This window comes from Balaenoptera ricei, chromosome 3, assembly GCF_028023285.1.
Source record: "Balaenoptera ricei isolate mBalRic1 chromosome 3, mBalRic1.hap2, whole genome shotgun sequence".
Classification (NCBI taxonomy): domain Eukaryota; kingdom Metazoa; phylum Chordata; class Mammalia; order Artiodactyla; family Balaenopteridae; genus Balaenoptera; species Balaenoptera ricei.
Genome location: NC_082641.1, coordinates 19,574,689 through 19,592,731, shown reverse-complemented (window position 1 = coordinate 19,592,731; position 18,043 = coordinate 19,574,689).

The window sequence follows — 18,043 nt, the reverse complement described above, 5'->3', positions numbered from 1 at the left end:
TATGGATGAAATTAGGACTTCAACAGAATTATGCACTAAAGTTAAAAGAAGCCTGCGGAGATTTTATTACATTAAGTAGGTGATGAACTGTCATTTTACTGAATGTTCTCAATCAGCAAATTACTACAGTGATCATACATATGAGGCACTAAACTTATTTTCAAAATAAGTACTTTTCTTGTAAAGAGTAATTTGCTTTAGAGAATGTGGATTATTTACTAGTCTTCATAATAGCATATGGCAACATAAAGGATATTTAAATTTCTGATAAAAACATTATTCAGTGCCACGGAAAAATAAACTAAAAATAATAAAGTGGGTGGTAAGTGGTCACAAATAAATATGTCATCACTACTGGTTACATGCCTTTGTCTTCAATCACTGCGAGAACTAGCCGTGTCATTTGTAAAATGTAAAAACTCATGCTTAGGTGGTCCTTGGGAGCAGTATGTGAGATTTTTGTGCACGAGATGGAATGACTGCATGAAAGGTATTGCGTATATGTACGATCCTCTGAGAAATATGAATTTCTTTCTCTTAACTTCCTGTCTTTTGACTGGTTCTCATAGTTTAGTTACAACATGCTATAATTTATAATTTTTCTGTAGGTCATCTCCAGTTTTATATTATTGTAAAATTGAAATGAACATATTTTTTCATAAAACCTTTTTTCTATATTTAGAATTTCTCTGGCTAGGTTCACAGAGTAAAAACTTGAATCCAGGTGTATAGATACATTTTCAGGATTGTTAATATAATTGTAAATTCCATGTTGTTTATTAATGGGAGAGGAGATTATAATTGGTAAAATTTAGAGTAAAAACCAAGTTTTTAAAAATATATACCATATCTTTTTTTATTGTTTTATTGTTTTTTTTTAAATTAGTTATCTATTTTATACATATTAGTGTATATATGTCAATCCCCATCTCCCAATTCATCACACCACCACCACCATCCCCCCACCCCGGCTTTCCCCCCTGGGTGTCCATACGTTTGTTCTCTACATCTGTCTCTATTTCTGCCTTGCAAACCAGTTCATCTGTACCCCAAGTTGTTTTTTGTTGTTGACGTTTTCCTGCCTTGCAAAGAGTTTTAAAGTCTGAGTGTTCTCACTCTTGGGGAAAAATGACTGCCTATCTAGTTATAATTATATAAATATTGGCAGCCATCAGGGTTGTTTTTCTTTTTTTTGTCCAGCAATTCAATTGCAACATATTAACAAACACTTCCCAGTGAAAAGGTATGGTATCCTGTGCCAGAATTGCATCTTTAGGGATTAGCTGATAACAAATGTCATCACAACTTATTTTTTAAGGTTTACTACTAATTAGCAACAGTAAAATAACCTATTTATATCCTGGCTTTAAGCCATTGCTCTACAAATGAAGTGTTAGACTGACTGCTGTTATTTATTTTCTCCAGCAGTTTGATTTATTTTTTAACAGAATATTGGCCAAAATACAGTAAATCCCCTACATATGACTGAGTTCCATTCCGAGAGCGAGTTCATTAAGTCCAGTTTGTTCGTATGTCCAGCAAAGTTAGCCTAGGTACCCAACTAACACAATTGGCTATCTAGTACTGTACTGTAGTAAGTTTATAATACTTTTCACAAAAATAATATATAAAAAGCAAACAACAAAAAAATAAAGAAAGCATTTTTAATCTTACAGTACAGTACCTTGAAAAGTACAGTAGTACAGTACAACAGCTGGCATGCGGGGGCTGGCATCGAGTGAACAGGCAAGAAGAGTTACTGACTGGAGGAGGGAGAGGAGGTGGGAGATGGTAGAACTGAAGGATCGTCAGCAATAGGAGACGGAGGGCAAGCTGCAATTTCACTCACACCTGACGTTGATGGCACAGGTTCTTGTTCCTTGCTGGATTCAATTCCATCTACCCTCTTGAAAAAATGATCCAGTGATGTCTGGGTAGTAGCTCTTTTTTTCTCGTCATAGATGACACGGTAGCACTCGATTTCCTTCTGAACAGCTGCTGCAACCTTTGTGTACCATTCTGTGTTCAGGTCCCGTGCCTCAGAAACCAACAGTCTCTCCTCAAATAAAGAAAATCCCCTTGCCATTTCCTGAATCATGAATCTCTTCGGTTCTTCCGTTACTTCTTCCTCTTGTCGCTCCACTCTCTCAATTATTTTCACTTTTGTTTCCATCATTATCACTTGGTGCTTCTTAGCAGTACGAGCTACATCACCACTGCTTTTACACGCATTTCCAGACATCCTAGGCTTGAAATAAAGATACTGTATCTCTGCCTTCCCTTTTATTTCATCTGTCTTCTTGGTATATCTTCATTCCTACAAAACCACATTCCAGTCCTCAGTTCCCCTCTATCTATGTGTTTCTCTCCCATGAAATTTCCCAGGCAGCCCCCGCACACCACTTCCTCTCCCTGAATTTATCTTTCCTTCAATTAAAACTTAGTATCAAATGCCTTAATCCCCTAAGGCTCTGGCCTTCCCTGAGCCCAGATGATCATTTCCTTCTAGATGATGATGGTAAGACATGGTTTAGTGTCCCTTAAACATAAGATTTAAAATTTTAAAGATAATTTCTCATTCCTTAAACCAGAGGACTAATATGGGTAATTAATTCCTTGTTGCTTTTCTGCTTTTTTCACAATCCATACTCAGGATCAGACTAAAGAAACATTTGTGAAAAGAAAAAAAGTAGTATTATAGCTTATTTTCTCTTTAACTGTGAATTAATGATTCTTGCTAGATATAATTTTCTTTTGAATGTTCATGTCTTACTTATGTAACCTGAAGCAATTTACTAATACTAGTGATTAAGTCTAGGGAAAATGTCGAGGAGAGTCCACATATTGTGGAAATGAGTCTGTTTTGGGACTCTAGGAATCTAAGTTTTTGGCCAGTATTTTTATACTAAATGGCTTGATGGTCCAGTTCTATATTTTGGTTCCTTTATCTATAAAATGAGAAATGGGGTCACGTGGTTTCTGAAATTATTTTAAGATTTAAAATCTATGACTAGGCATATTCAAAAGCAAAATCTGTCTTAACTAATATTTAAGGTAAAAAACACCTCACTATTGCATAGTTGGCAATGAACTACTGTATTTCCTAAACAAATATGTTATCTGCACTGAGAAAGAATGTTTATTTGGGAATTTTCTAATAATCCTCATTGGAGTAGCACTAAATAGAATAATCCCTGGTGAAACCTTTAAGGAAAACAAAGTGGACGCTTTCAAAAGAGGGTTAGGCAATGATAATAAACTTATAGCATTCAACCCAGATCATAAAAAGACAAACAGGAGAGAAGCTGATTCCATACAGGATACTCACTTGACTTCAGCTAATTCTTTGTTAGGAATTAGATTGAGCTATGAAGTTGTAGCTCTGAAATGATCTTGCATTCATGTTGATTGTACCATCTCTTTAGCTTTCTCTTTGTATAAACAAGGTTCCTTTGCTTCTTCTAATTGCACATAGAAGTACCAGGCTCTACTGGGAAGCAAATCCAAATTCTAATACAAGGTCTGCAGAGATGTAACTGCAAAGAAATTAGAAAGTTTCCCCAAACAGACTTCTCAGTTCCTTAATGTAAAGTAATGAAAACTTGGAGCTTGTTGTTTTTTGTTTATATGTTTGTTTTTTCCTTCTGGAAAGCAATTCAGTCAATGCAGTTTAAAAGTTTATTACTGAATCAAAATCATATTTAATTTTTAAAGGGCCACTGCAAACCAGTGGTATTAATTAAAACCTCATGTTTTAAAATATTTAAATGGAAACATTGTATTTAAATCCATGAGTAAATGAGGTACAAAATATGTTTAAAAAATTAAGGCAATTAATGAAACAGTGAATTAATGTGGAAAGTATCAATAGTATTAGATTCTGAAGGAGAAAGATTCCCTCTCAGTACTTTTCTGAGTTAGCAAACAAATTGGCTACATTTTTGTTGGATCTTTTTTTCTGGTTTGTAACATTATTTTCCCAATGCAAATATTACCTTAGAATACCTAGTGTCTTGGTACATGATGCTCAGAAAAAATCAGTTAATATCTGTTTTAGCAAATATGTTTAATTTCTAACATAGCCCACTGATGTGAGAGAATTCAAAGTGATAATTAATGCCAGTCAGGTATTAATCTCCAAATAAGAAACCAAGTTGAAGTTTTATATAGAAAGGAGTGTGAATTCTCATCCTGTTATACATTCTTCTCCGTAATTTAACTACCAGTGCGTAGCAATGAATGGTTGGCCTAAACCAAGCTTTGCAGTTAGAGTAACCCTGGAATACAGCATCTTTCCTAAATACATTTTGCATGTATTCATGTCTGTAGTGTCTGTGTATTTGCACATAAATATGTGCTTGCTTTGTTTATCCAGTTCTGATGTCAGTGATTGTAAAGTGCATTCCAAAGATCTCCATCTTTTTCAATGTTTTTGAGAGATAAGTCTAGTATTTTTTATGTTTATTCTTTTTACTGAAGGATAATAATAACATCAAACCTGCATGTATCACCTCTTATGTGTCAGATACTGTTCTAGGCTCAATTTATCATTGTTTTTGTTTTTGTTTTTATTGGGGTATAGTTGCCTCACAAGGTTGTGCCAGTTTCTACTGTACAGCGAAAAGAACCCTCTTGCACTGTTGATGGGAATGTAAATTGATGCAGCCATTATGGAGAACAGTATAGAGGTTCCTTAAAAAACTAAAAATAGAACTACCGTATGACCCAACAATCCCACTACTGGGCATATACCCTGAGAAAACCATAATTCAAAAATACACATGCACCCCAATATTCATTGCAGCACTATTTACAATAGCCAGGAGATGGAAGCAGCCTAAATATCCATCAAGAAATAAATCTAATATTGACATAATCAATTATCCTTTCTTTGAAAGCATGAAAAAATAAAATATGAACCCATTTATTTTCACTTTTTTTTTTTTTTTTACGTTTACACTGGATTAGATTCTGGTCAGCAATAAATTACTCTACAGTTAAAATGTCACTGAGGTATGTTCCATTCAACATGTGGAAAAAATTTATTTCATAATGAAATACAGATGTATATCTTTCTTTAAATCCACCACCATCCCATTTTTATCCCCACTGATGTTTTAATTTCAGGACCTAATGTGAAAATTGCCTCATTGGGTACTAAAGAAGCTAGATAAATTCACATATTACCCCAATTGATGATGTTATTAATACAGATATTTGAACTGTTGAACTCTGAATGAAAAATATAAAATAATCACCTCTCATAAGCCTTTGCTTCAGAGGAAATAATAGTATCATGGAAGACAGTTTTCTTCAGTGAAATGTGTCTAATTTATGGAAAAAAGCAGTTCTCACTTTTGCTACACTGCAAGATTTTTTGGTTTATCTCTGGCTCTGCCTCATTCAGCAGATCTTGACAGAGCAAGTAAGGAGTTTTATTAAGGGGTTGAGCAATAAAGATTCAATAGAATTCTTGAGACATAATGATGTTTTTTCTTATGTTGGAGGATGTCTTCTTTCTTAGAGACTATGACCAGCTGGGATTATCCTATTTGCTGCCTTTGCATTACCTTCAAGGCAAGCATAAACTAAAATGAAAGATTGGTGAGGGTTGCTTCATTTCTTCCAGAATAAGAGCACTTGTTTTATTATAGATGATTTCTTAGCATGCTCTCTTTTAGTCAGAATTGTCAATTCCATTGAATTTAAACAGATATCTATATCAACTTCCCATGCACATACTACACAAGAGAATATGCAACTTTTTGTATTAAAATCCTAGACTAAAATTACATATGCAAAATGAGTATATAGACAAGGTATTTTTGCTCTATCTCAGTGATTCAGAACACCTGATTCAGGGACATAAATCGAAGGGCAGTGCCAATAAAAAAATTATATTCAGCAAGGGCTCCCTTACTCTTGATTAACCCACAAGTAAGCAAGCAATCATGAAATAGGAGCGTGCTCCCTTAGGGGTCTCCTGCACTAAAGGAGATCTAGAATATCACTTATCGCTGTGCTTATGTTGTTTACATATCTATGTCTAACTTTTTAAAGCCTAATTTAGGTCTGAAGAGTAGCAAAGTAACTTATGAGACCTCAGAATTCATTATGGAGACAAAGAATACAGTTTTGTAGCTTTTTTTTTTAAAAAAAGAAAAAATTACACTTAATATATGAAAAAAAAAACACTCACGGAAAGCAAATTAGTAAGGAATTTCGAATCTAAACAGGAGATTCTGGAAATTTCCTAAGTGTTTCAAGTTCTTGTTAGTAGCTATAAAATTTTATTTGCTAAGCTGTAATACAAAAGATTTTCATTCACATGACCTCCAAATATTATTAAGATCTTAAGGGAAGGAGCCTAAATCTTTTACTAGTGAAGTAAAACAGTGCAGAGTGTAAAAGTATGATTTTATCTTTAGAAACGACATTTATACAAATGTTTTACCATCGGCAATGTTCTCACAGATCTATAAGGTAGGTAAAGAAATTTGTATTGTCCTATTTTTAAATGAGGAAAAACCAACAGCAGCAAAATACTAGATACAGGGATATTATCCAGTGATTCAGGAGTTTTCATTTATTTGTTTATTGGAAAACACAACCGAATACTCACTGGGGCAGATAACAAGGAAGATGAAGAGATGGTTCCTTTTGTTACTTAAGGCATAAATTGCAGACCAGTTGAGATTATCCTTCCTAATCTAGTGTTCTTTTTTCCAGAGTCAGAGCTCCCTGTTTTGAGTGGAAATTTTCACTAAATGATCTCTATTGTGCTTCTCAACTCAGAATATTTTATTCCTTGAAATTGTATTAACATATGGACTTATGGGAAAGTAGCATGTACTAATTCTATTACTTTTGAATCTAAAACAATTTCTCCGTTGCTTCCATACTTACAGCACCTATTGCTGTATTAATGTAGGCATATGTTGCTATTTCTCTGCCTCCTTCGGAAAGAGCCTAAATCTTCTTTGAAAGTATGGTACCAACTTGAATGAAATATGTTGTTGCTTGAATTCTGGATAACTGTACTTCTGATTATGGCAGCTGAAGATAAGGTTAGCTCTTTTGGCAGCCACATTAAATTCTAATCATAGGTTAGTCCTGCTATGTACTAAAATATCCAATCCATTTATGTATAAATGAATGGATACACATAAAATTTGTCTCTTCATATATCTTATGCAATTTTATAAATTTCAGCGGCACATAAAACACTGCCCAGCAATTATCCAATATTTCCATGTCGTCTTCTCCTCTCTGGACAACTGTATCACACCTTCTTTATTCTTCTGAAATTTCCAATTCTTTCTTCCCCATTCTCACGTTCAGCCAATTACCTTCTTGACAACTTTATTATAGAAATGAAATCTGTCAAGATAGATCAATGTTGTATGTTTGTTGTTTTCAGACCAGGAGTTTCCAGTTTATTTAAAGAAACTGGGTGCTCTTTCAGTTCCTGGGACTTCATGAGCTTTCCTTGTTTGTTTTTCTAATTTGTAAGTGATAAATGATCTTCAAAATTATGTTTAATCAATATCCTTTCTTTTTGATCCAAAAATCATTGTATTTGAGGGACAAGTTAAGAGAAAAATTGGGCATAATGTTTCTTGCTTTTTTATCAAATATCATTACTCTCTAGGCTCAATTTATTGTTTTATTTCTTCCTCATTTTTAACTTGCTTTACTTTGAATAAATTTGAGCTTATACTTTGGGAGATTCTGCTATAAGGTATTATGAAATACATTTAGAAATATAATTCATTTGTTGGTGATAATTCTTACCAGGGAAATATTTTCATATCAAATTAGTTTTAAAATGAGGACTAGCTAAATCATAATACTGTGAATAATAGAGTAATAAAAACTCATGTACCTATGGTAATTAACTGAAAGCCCCAGAGGGCTTCAGCAGCAAGTAATGTAAAATTGTGTGACACAAGAAGAACCAATGATACCAATGATTTCTGTGCCTTAAAAGCGTTTCTTTGTGTTTACTGTTATCAAGGTGTCCCTTATATACAATAAAGCACACAAATCCTAAGTGAAATTTTGATGATTGTTACATAGGTATAAACTCATGTAATCAGTCTCCAGATTATGGTACAGAGCTGCTAATACCTTTGAAGCACACCACATGGCCCTTTCCAGTCAATCTTTGCATACACCCCTCTATCCAATATAATCATTATTCTGATTTTGTTTTTGTCCAGTTTTTAAAAATTTTCAAGTAAATGAAATACAAAGGCCATCATCTTTTCTCTCTGGTACTTTCACTTAACAATTTCATCTATGTTGTTTAATCTGGAAATAGTTTGCTTTATTGCTGTATAGTAATTAGTTGTTTAATAATATAATAATGTACATACTAAGTCTACTGTTAATGGATATTTTGGTTATTTTTAGTTTTGTAAATTGTAAATAAAATTCTATGAACATTTTTATGTATGTATTATTTGGGCACATATTCACTGAGTTCTCCTTGGGTTTATACTAGGAATAGAATTGCTGGGTCATAGGTTAGGCTTATGGTTAGTTTTGATAGATACCATCAAACATTTTTTAAAGTGCTTTTTTTTAAAAAATCACTTTACACTCCTGTTAACAATGTATGTGAGTTCCAGTTATTCATGTATGTACTAACATTTGATATTGACAGTGTTTTTTAAAACTTTCAATATCAGGCTACTCTTGTGGTCATGTAATGATATCTTCTTGTATTTTGATTTGCATTTTCCTGATGATTCAGTGATGTTGGACACATTTTCATATGCTCATTGGCCATTTGGAAATTTTCTTTTGTGTATTGCCCATTCATATCTTTTACACATTGTTCAAGCAGTTGGCCTATCTTGAATGCATTTCTAAAAAGAAATATCCAATTTGAACTCAGCTTTTTTTCCCTCCAACTAGCAAAAGGTTATAGAAATATCTGATTTTTAAATCTAAGTTGCACAGAGAAATATACGGACCAGACTAATTGTATTATTTAATTAAAACATTTTTAATAATATCTACAATTAAGCCCTATTTTCTGACTATTTGTGGATTTGTAGGAAGTGAGTACCTTACAACATGTTTCCTATAAAATTTCCATCTACTGTTTGGTCCTACTCTTATTTTTCTTTGGGCATACAGCTATTCAGCCTCCTCCCCCTGGCCGCTTCTATCGTGAAACAGCTAGTCTCAGTGTTCTCACCTACAGAAATTTATAGGTAGCTTTCAGGAAGATTTAAATTTCTCATTGGTTATTTTGCAGATGATCATCTTTCACTATCTGAACCTCTTGGAATCTCTTTCCCCACCTGAAGCAGTTTATCTAATTATTCCTTGCAAAAACAGACATTTTGAAGGAACACTTGCATATATTCAAACAAATATTTTGACTAAATATAAACCTGATTTTTTTCTGATTTTTATTTTTGAAATCCTATATTTAACATCAGCTATATAACTTTAATTTTTAAACTTTGTATTTCTGCAAAGTTTAAAAATTAAATCTAGTGAAATTTAATTTTTACTGCATTCTTTAATGCACTTTAGGAATTACCACAAGATGAAATTGTAAAAAATGGTGAGGGAAGAGGAAGTGTAAAAGGCAAGGTAGATTATACAGAATCATTTGAAGTTGTTTAAAAAGAATTGATCTGAAATGTAGCTACTCAGAATACTGCCCCATAATTCAAGAAATGGTTCTAGAGTATATCATCCAGTTTGACTGATGGATCTGGTGATACACTTCCCTTTCTCTTTGATAACAGTGGGCTAAAGAGTGTCACGAAGAAGGCTCCTTTTTTAATATATCACATGTGATTTTAACTCTGGAATAGACTAGCGTTGATTACTGTTATGCTCCGTTGTTTTATGTTATTATTATTATCATTACCATCTCTTAAATATAGTGCAGAAGATCATTTTCATTAAGAATTCCACCCATGTACTCACTCTAAGTCCTCACTATATTATTACATTCTTACCATTTTGTCTCAGAATATCTGTTACATCCTGTGTTCATTACCTTGACCATATTTCACATTCTACTCTCTGTCCATTTCCTGGTTTTTATGTATTTGAATTTCATCCTATAAGTATCCAACAGTCATTCAGAGCCTTGATTTTAATCATGTGCAATACTTGGACTGCATTTTATCTTCACTGTTGTTGTATCTCTACTTGTTTATTAGTTTCTAGAATCGGATTGCTATGGACTGAAATGTTTGTATCTCCCCAAAATGCATGAGTTGAAACTCAAGTCCCTAATGTGATGGCATTTGGAGTGGAAGCCTTTGGGAGGTAATTAAATCATAAGTTTGGAGGGGTCGGGGTTGATGCTCTTATTAAGAACAGACACTAGAGAACTTGTTACCATTCTTTCCTTCCTCCAAGTGAGGAAACAAGGAGAACCCAGGAGGGGTGTCCTTCACCAGATACTGGATGCGCTGCTTCTTTGATCTTGGACTACCCAGCCTCCAAAACTGTGAGAAATAATTGTTTGTTGTTTAAGCCACCCAGTCTATGGTATTTTTTTATCACATCCCAAACAGACTAAGATGCTTATGCTTCAGTGTTAGAGAACTCCCCTATGATCCTTGTAACTTGGAACTTAGACCTTGGAGAGGTTTTCTCCTGCATAATTTTTTAAAGCAGTTTTATTAAGATATAATCGGCATACCATACAATTCACTTAAAAATGTACATTTAAACATGTCCAAGTGCCATTTAAAAGCAATTCAGTGGACTTTAGTATACTCACAAAGTTGTGCATCCTTAACTATAATCAATTTTAGAATATGTTCTTTGGCCCAAAAAGGAACCCTGTACCACCTAGCCACCTGGCATTTTAAATAGGAAAAAAAAAAAAAAATCAAGCAGAGAAGGGATATCAAAGTGTAGGGTTTGGGTGGAGAGAGACAGTTGACAGTGATAAACAGAGTTGTCAGGGAAGGCTGAGAGGTAACACTTAAGATTTGAAAGAGGTGAGCTAGTCCCTCACTTCGAGTGCAATGTGCTTTCAAAGCCATCTTTCATTATCTTTTAAAAATATTTTGAGTAGGAGGCACTTGATGATATAAACAGGCTAAGTCCCTCTCCCTATACTTTGAGGATTCTGTCTTATAATTGGAATTTTCTGCTCTATAAAGACTTTTCTGATGTTAAATACAGAGATCCAAACACAAATACTAATGGTAATAATAACAATAAAAATGTAATGTGGATATTAACAGTTGTCTCTCCTCATCTGTTTCCATGAAGGACTTTCACTAGAGAGTGGAAAGACTGTCATTTAAGTAGGTTAACGTCACAGCACTAGTTCTGCTCAGAACCCACTTGCAGTGGCTGATAACCTAAAAGACGCTGTCCTTTCCCTTCTCAGTAGCTTCTGATATTGATGTCGTAAAGTGGCTCTGTGATGGGTAGCGTGCAGAGTGATGCTTCATTACCCCAGATCATCTCATACTTGTTATCTCTCTCTCATGAATGGAGGGCACAAAATGAGGTTAACAGGCACAAACCTCCTTGGAAAACATAGTACAGTGCTTAATGAGCAGAGTATTCCTTTTCCTCCAGCTTCTAAATGTCTGTGGAAATTAGGTTATCTTTTTAATTATTCTCTTGAAAATGTGTACGTGTAATTTTGTGTGCAAAGAACATTTCTAAAGGAGTAAGGAATTGGAGAGCAGTTGCCCCTTTAAAGGGGACAGTGATTACTCTCAAATATTCAGTCTAAATATCGCTATTTCTAAGCACTGCTTTATTGTTTGCTTATATAATGCCATCACAAAGTATGCATTTAAAGATTAGACATGTTATATGTAGCTTAAAACATAATAAAAGGAACCGGCATATCACCAGCATCAAGCTTAGGAAATACAACAAATCCTTCCTTTGTGGGTCGCTGTGCTCCTCTTCACCAAGACTGTACTTTCCTGTCTCCTCTCAGTGGTAAGCACTAATCCTGAATGTTTTATTAATCATTTTTAGCAGTTCTTTATAATTGTATCAGACAGGTGGGTATATCACTAAGCAATATACGGTTTACTTTTCTCTGGCTTTAACCTTTATATAACTGGAGTCATACTAAAAGTATTCTTCTATGATTTAATTTATACATGTTTTCTTGACATTAATCTATGTTATATAGGTACACACATATACACATGTATGCACTAAAATAAGTGAATATATAACGTATGATTTGTGTGTGTATACATTTACTTATACATTAAAACAGCACTACTATAAGCAGTCTTGTAATGTTCCTGGTAAGGATTGAGGTTGTCTAGGAGTGGGTGTCTGGGTTTTATCATAGGATTCCTCTTCAATTTCACTGGGTCATGCCAGAAAACGTTTCCTAAGTGATTGTAGCAAACTTGTACCATCATCAATTCATGATATGTATACTCCTTATACTTTGACATTGTTATATTGTTTTCTTAAATTTTATTTATTTTTTATTGAAGTATAGTTGAAGTATAGTTAACAATATTGTGATAGTTTCAGGTGTACAGCAGTGATTCAGTTTTTGTGTGTATACACACAAAATATTCAGTGTGTGTGTATATATATATGTGTGCATGTATATATATATACACATATATATATATATATATTCTTTTTCAGATTCTTTTCCCGTATAGGTTATTTCAAAATATTGTAATAGGTCCCTGTGCTATACAGTAGGTCCTTGTTGTTTATGTTACTTCCAAATTCCTAATTTATCCCTCCCCTCACCTTTTCCCTTTGGTAACCATAAGTTTTCTATGTCTGTGAGTCTGTTTCTGTTTTGTAAATAAGTTCGTTGGTATCATATTATTAGATTCCACATATAAGTGATATATGATATTTGTCTTTCTGTGTCTGACTTACTTCACTTAGTATGATAATCTCTAGGTCCATCCATGTTTCTGCAAATGGCATTATTTCATTCTTTTTTATATTGTTTTCAAATAAGTCTAGTATTTTTTTAATTGTTACTTTAAGAACGATAATATCACATTATGGAGTCAAATACCAACCTGCTTAAAAGACATGTGGGATTTCTTATCTTTGAGATTATAATTTTTTATGATGCTAAATGGTGATTGTCACGATAACACCCAATTGTTTTCCTGCTGTTCTCGTCCCTTCTTCCCTACTGTACCCATTTGGGTTATTATGTGAAGAAATATGAATTTCTCTATCTCCCACTCTCACATGTATGGCACCACAGCGCATGGAAAGGCAATTGGCGTTGGCAAAGGGAAACATGCCTCTGGGTCAGAGTTCTGCCTAGCCTTGGACCATCTTTTAGAATCACTTTGTAATTAGGTAAAATTTTCACTTTGGAGATTAAAAAAAGGTCATATTTTTATAATTGGCATTGCTTTGAAATATATTTATGCTGCTAAACCCCAGTATTTTCACTTTCGTCTTTTTCTGACTTGTAGATTTTTTTGTTAAGCTAAAGTAATTGACAGAAAAACAAAAAAAAACTTCTCATATTAAAATGTGACAACTATCATGGATATGTTATGTAACTTTGTGAAGGCTGAAAGAAAATTGTCAGAATTTACCCTTTAGTATTGTATAAATAGCAATCAGTGCATTGAAATGGTGGATACAATAAGCCCCTCAAAAAACGACTCCATATTATAAACTTGGCCTCTGAACACCTCAACCATTGTGTTTGGTCCAAACTGTATACCCCATACTTATGTCTATGTGAAATGAAATCAAACTGCCAGGTTTCAGTTGTACTTGAGTGTGTGTGAAAAAACGACTAGGAAGTATTGTGAAAAGGCATTGGTAGGGACCCAAGGGAACTCCTAGACGATAATCCAGATAAATTTCTTTAAGCCCAAAACAGTGAGCTTGAAAGAGCATCCAACCAAAATCACCAGGGCAGAGCGAAGTTGCTGGTAGTTAACTGTGTCTGGTGTCCGGCTCCTTTGATGCTTGTTTAGGTTGTAAGTTGACAGAGCTTACCAAGAGACGTATGTGAATTTTCCTACTTAATCTGTAAATCACTATACTAGATATTGTTATGTGTTCTTAAGGACATCAAATCTCTATTTTATGAAACAGTAGGACTGAGTATGATGGTGGTTAAGCAGCTGAAGAAATCACTGCATGAGGAACTGTGATATTTAAGCTTGATGTATCTGATTTGCTAAAAGCCCAGGGACACTTGTTGGAAGGTGTGCTTCTAGGAGACCAGAAGTTCTGAGCAGCGAGTGGATAAAATGTGCATATTAAATTTCAGTTTTAAAAGTAACCGCATTCATATACATAATGGAGTCTAGGAAAATTTGGGTTGAACTGGGCTTTGAAGATTTGTGACATATTATAATATATTTAGCTAATTCATATATGGTTAAAGGTCAGCTGCTACACTACTATTTCTATCATATAATTCTAGATTTTAGGTGAACAGTTATACAGAAGCCAAAATTGTCAACTTGCATCAGCCTTTGTCAAAATTTATCCTCTGTTTCTACATTACAGTGGCAGGTAAAATAAGCTTCTTAAGAACTACTTCAAATGATAATAAAGTGAATTACTGGCAATTCACAAATGTTTAGTTAAGAATTCAGAGTTACAAATGAGCTTTCAAAAATGTTGATTAATCAGAGATTGTGATGTACTTAAACCAAAGTATATTCTTCAAAAAAAAAGAAAAAGAATATTGGCTCACTTTCAATTTGGAAGAAAGGAGACATTTAAAAGGCACTATATGATATATACACACTACTATATATAAAATAGATAACTAATAAGTACCTACTGTATAGCACATGGAACTCTACTCGATACTCTGCAATGGCCTATATGGGAAAAGAATCTAAAAAGGAGTGGATATATGTATGTGTATAACTGATTCACTTTGCTGTACACCTGAAACTAACACAACATTGTAAATCAACTATACTCCAATAAAAATTAAATAAATATATCAATGGCAATACTAAGTAAGACCTTCTATAGAAATATAGGTTCAGGAATTGCCTAGGAAAGAATTCTGATAGTGTATTAGTTCAAAAGTAGTTGACAAATTAATATCATAACTATAATGGAAAATGATATCAGCAGTAGAAAATTCAGTGGGAACTTGATATGGACTGAATTGTGTCTCTCCCAAATTCATACATTGGAACCCTAACCCTCAGTGTGACTATCTTTAAACATACGGCCTTTAGGACGTGATTAAGGTTAAATGAGGTCATAAGGGAGGGGATCTAATTCAGCAGAACTGGTGTCCTCATAAGAGGAGTGAGCTCCAGATCACTAGCTCTCTTTCCTTGCCACGTAAGGACACAGGGAGAAGGCAGACATCTATAAACCAGAAAGAGAGCTTTCCCTGGAAACAACCATACTGGCACCTAGATCGTGGATTTCCCAGCCTCCAGAACTCTGAGAAATACATTTCTGTTGTTTAAGCCATCTAGTCTATGATACTTTGTTATGGTAGCCCAAGCAGATTAAACAGAACTAAATTATTATAGAGAATGAAATAAAAATGTTTTCATACTGGAAAATGTTATAATATTTAAATATTAATAATATATACTATTATTGAATTTTAGTCATGCACCAGTCACTACCTACATGAGGTAACATTATTATTTTCCCCATTTTACTGACAGGGATCCTGGGATACACAGAAAATAATTAACTTGTCCAAAATTAGTCACACATTGGAATGTGGGAGAGCTAAGGTTCTAAGTTAGGCAGTTTGACTCAGGAATCCATATTCTTTATACTTAAAAGTGAATGACAGTCTTTACATTATTTGTGTGATGAAGTTATCCCCTGGTAATGCTTCCTTTACTTGAAATATGTTTTTTGGAATTGTCTCTTGGGTTAATTGAAAAGGCAAAATCTTCAGAGCAGTTTATGAATTATTAGTTTCTGAAAATTAGTGTTATGACTTCTCCTAACTGATCAATTACTTGTAATACTAAACTGAGTGTGTGACTAGTTTTAAAAGTGTTATATATTTTGTTAAGAGTAAAAACTAACCTGGGTCAGAAATATTATGGTAATTCCATATGCAGTGTACTCTAAATGCATCTGGCAAAGAAATACTATTTCTTAAATTTTAGTGCAGTGCCCAACCACTTAACTAGAATTTAGTAGAATTGTACTGTCTTGCATTCATGTCACTAACTAGTCTTGTGACCTGAGCCCTGTCTTTGAATATTTCAGGTTTTAAAAAAATCTATAATGGTGCACTAATATTTGCTTTAATTATTGCTAGTGTGCTAAGAATCAAATAAGAGGAGCAATTATCCCATAAGGTTTAGCATTCTGTTGCTGGAAGATACTTTTTAAATCAAATAGTTAATCCCCTCCTTGGGAATGTGGAAAGTGAGACCCAGATGGCTGAGTAATGGGTTAAATTAGCTACATAGCTAATCACTGTAAGAGCATGGTTATAACTCCGAACTTTTTATTGCCCATGTGGTTATTCTTCAGGAGTTGAAACCATACTCAGTTTAAGCCTGAGCGCTAACCTACCACTTAATTCTTAGGACAAGTGTAAGAACTAACAGAATGATTGATTGATTAGCTGATGATTCATTCATTTTCAGTAGTTGTGTTCCCACTTACCCCATTCTTCCATTGGAGAAAAAAGACAAGAAAGCACATTCGTATTATATGGAAATTTTTTCTGCTCCCATAATTCATTATTTTTTGTTTTAATCAATGAGTGCCTAAAGACATATGTGTGTCATCCCCTTGACTTTGTTATAAAATGTATCTCTCTGCGCAGGGCAGTCTACTGCTTCCTTTAAACCCAGAAGCTGCTTTAGTGTATTTCTCTGTCTCATCTATTTCCTTTCACAAGCTTGCGGAAGCTGTTTCAATTCTTAGAATGCTTAATGTGCTCAACTTTAATTCTTTATGCAAGGACTGAGCATTAACTTGTTTGTCTACAATATCATCAAGAATGTGCTGTATAAGTTTTGGCATCATGATATTGCCCCATATTCCTTGCCAAATAGAACCTAGATTTCTTGTATATTCACATGTGAGTATCCAAAAAATATCGTTATGAAAAAGGCTAGAAGAGATTCAGAGTAATTCTCTTTTCATTTCGTATGAGTTATTTTACCGATTCATTGAAGTATAGTGTTTGCAGCAAAAGGAAACTCTCTTTTTAATCAATGATAGGTGGATCACACAAGATTCAGGAGCTCAATTGGGACCTAAAAAAAGTAAATCAAGATAGTAAGTAGACAGTAATGTGAAACCAGATGACTTCCCAGAACGAACAATTGACGTTATTACAGTATAGACTTATGGGCTGAGGAAACGATTGGGAGTTGCCATTAAATGCTACATCTATTTCATCAAGTCTTAATATTATTAAATATTTGCAGTCCCTTTCAATCTCCCTTGCACTTTTTTTTTTAATGCTAGGAGAGTCAGGTATCTCTGTGACCTTACTTTAATTTGATTTAAGCATCAATACAAAAGCTTCATAGGCACATTGTAAAGTAAAGTGATTTATTTTTCCATTATTACTTCTGGGAATTATGGGGCATCTTGCACATAAATTCCAATGAGAGCCCCGTTCACTTGCACAGTAACGAAAAGAAAAGTCAATTCTAGAGCGAAAAACTTGAATAGTAAGGTAAGGATGAAATTAGATTGTGTAAAATCATTGAATTATCCCTTTCAATGTAGAATTTTTATCTGTACTTATTTTTATATAATTGTTTCTCTTTATCTTTAGAAAGTTTAGTAAATAGATGTTTTATAGCGACCCTTAAAAACAGTATTTGATAATGTAAATCTTAGCAAACCACATTCATTACAAAAATTCTTCTAAAAATATATAACAAAATGATCATTGTTTGATTAAGTCTTTTGACTAACTCCCTTATTGCTACAACTTACATTTCTGGCATTCTCATTTTCACAGTTATAATGCTCACAAATAAGATTAACCGGGTACTATAAATATCATTAACTTTGTTCTTTTATGAGCCATCTACCTTTTTTTAATACCAGGGTCAGGGATTTCACTCCTAAATCCATTTGACTTTTT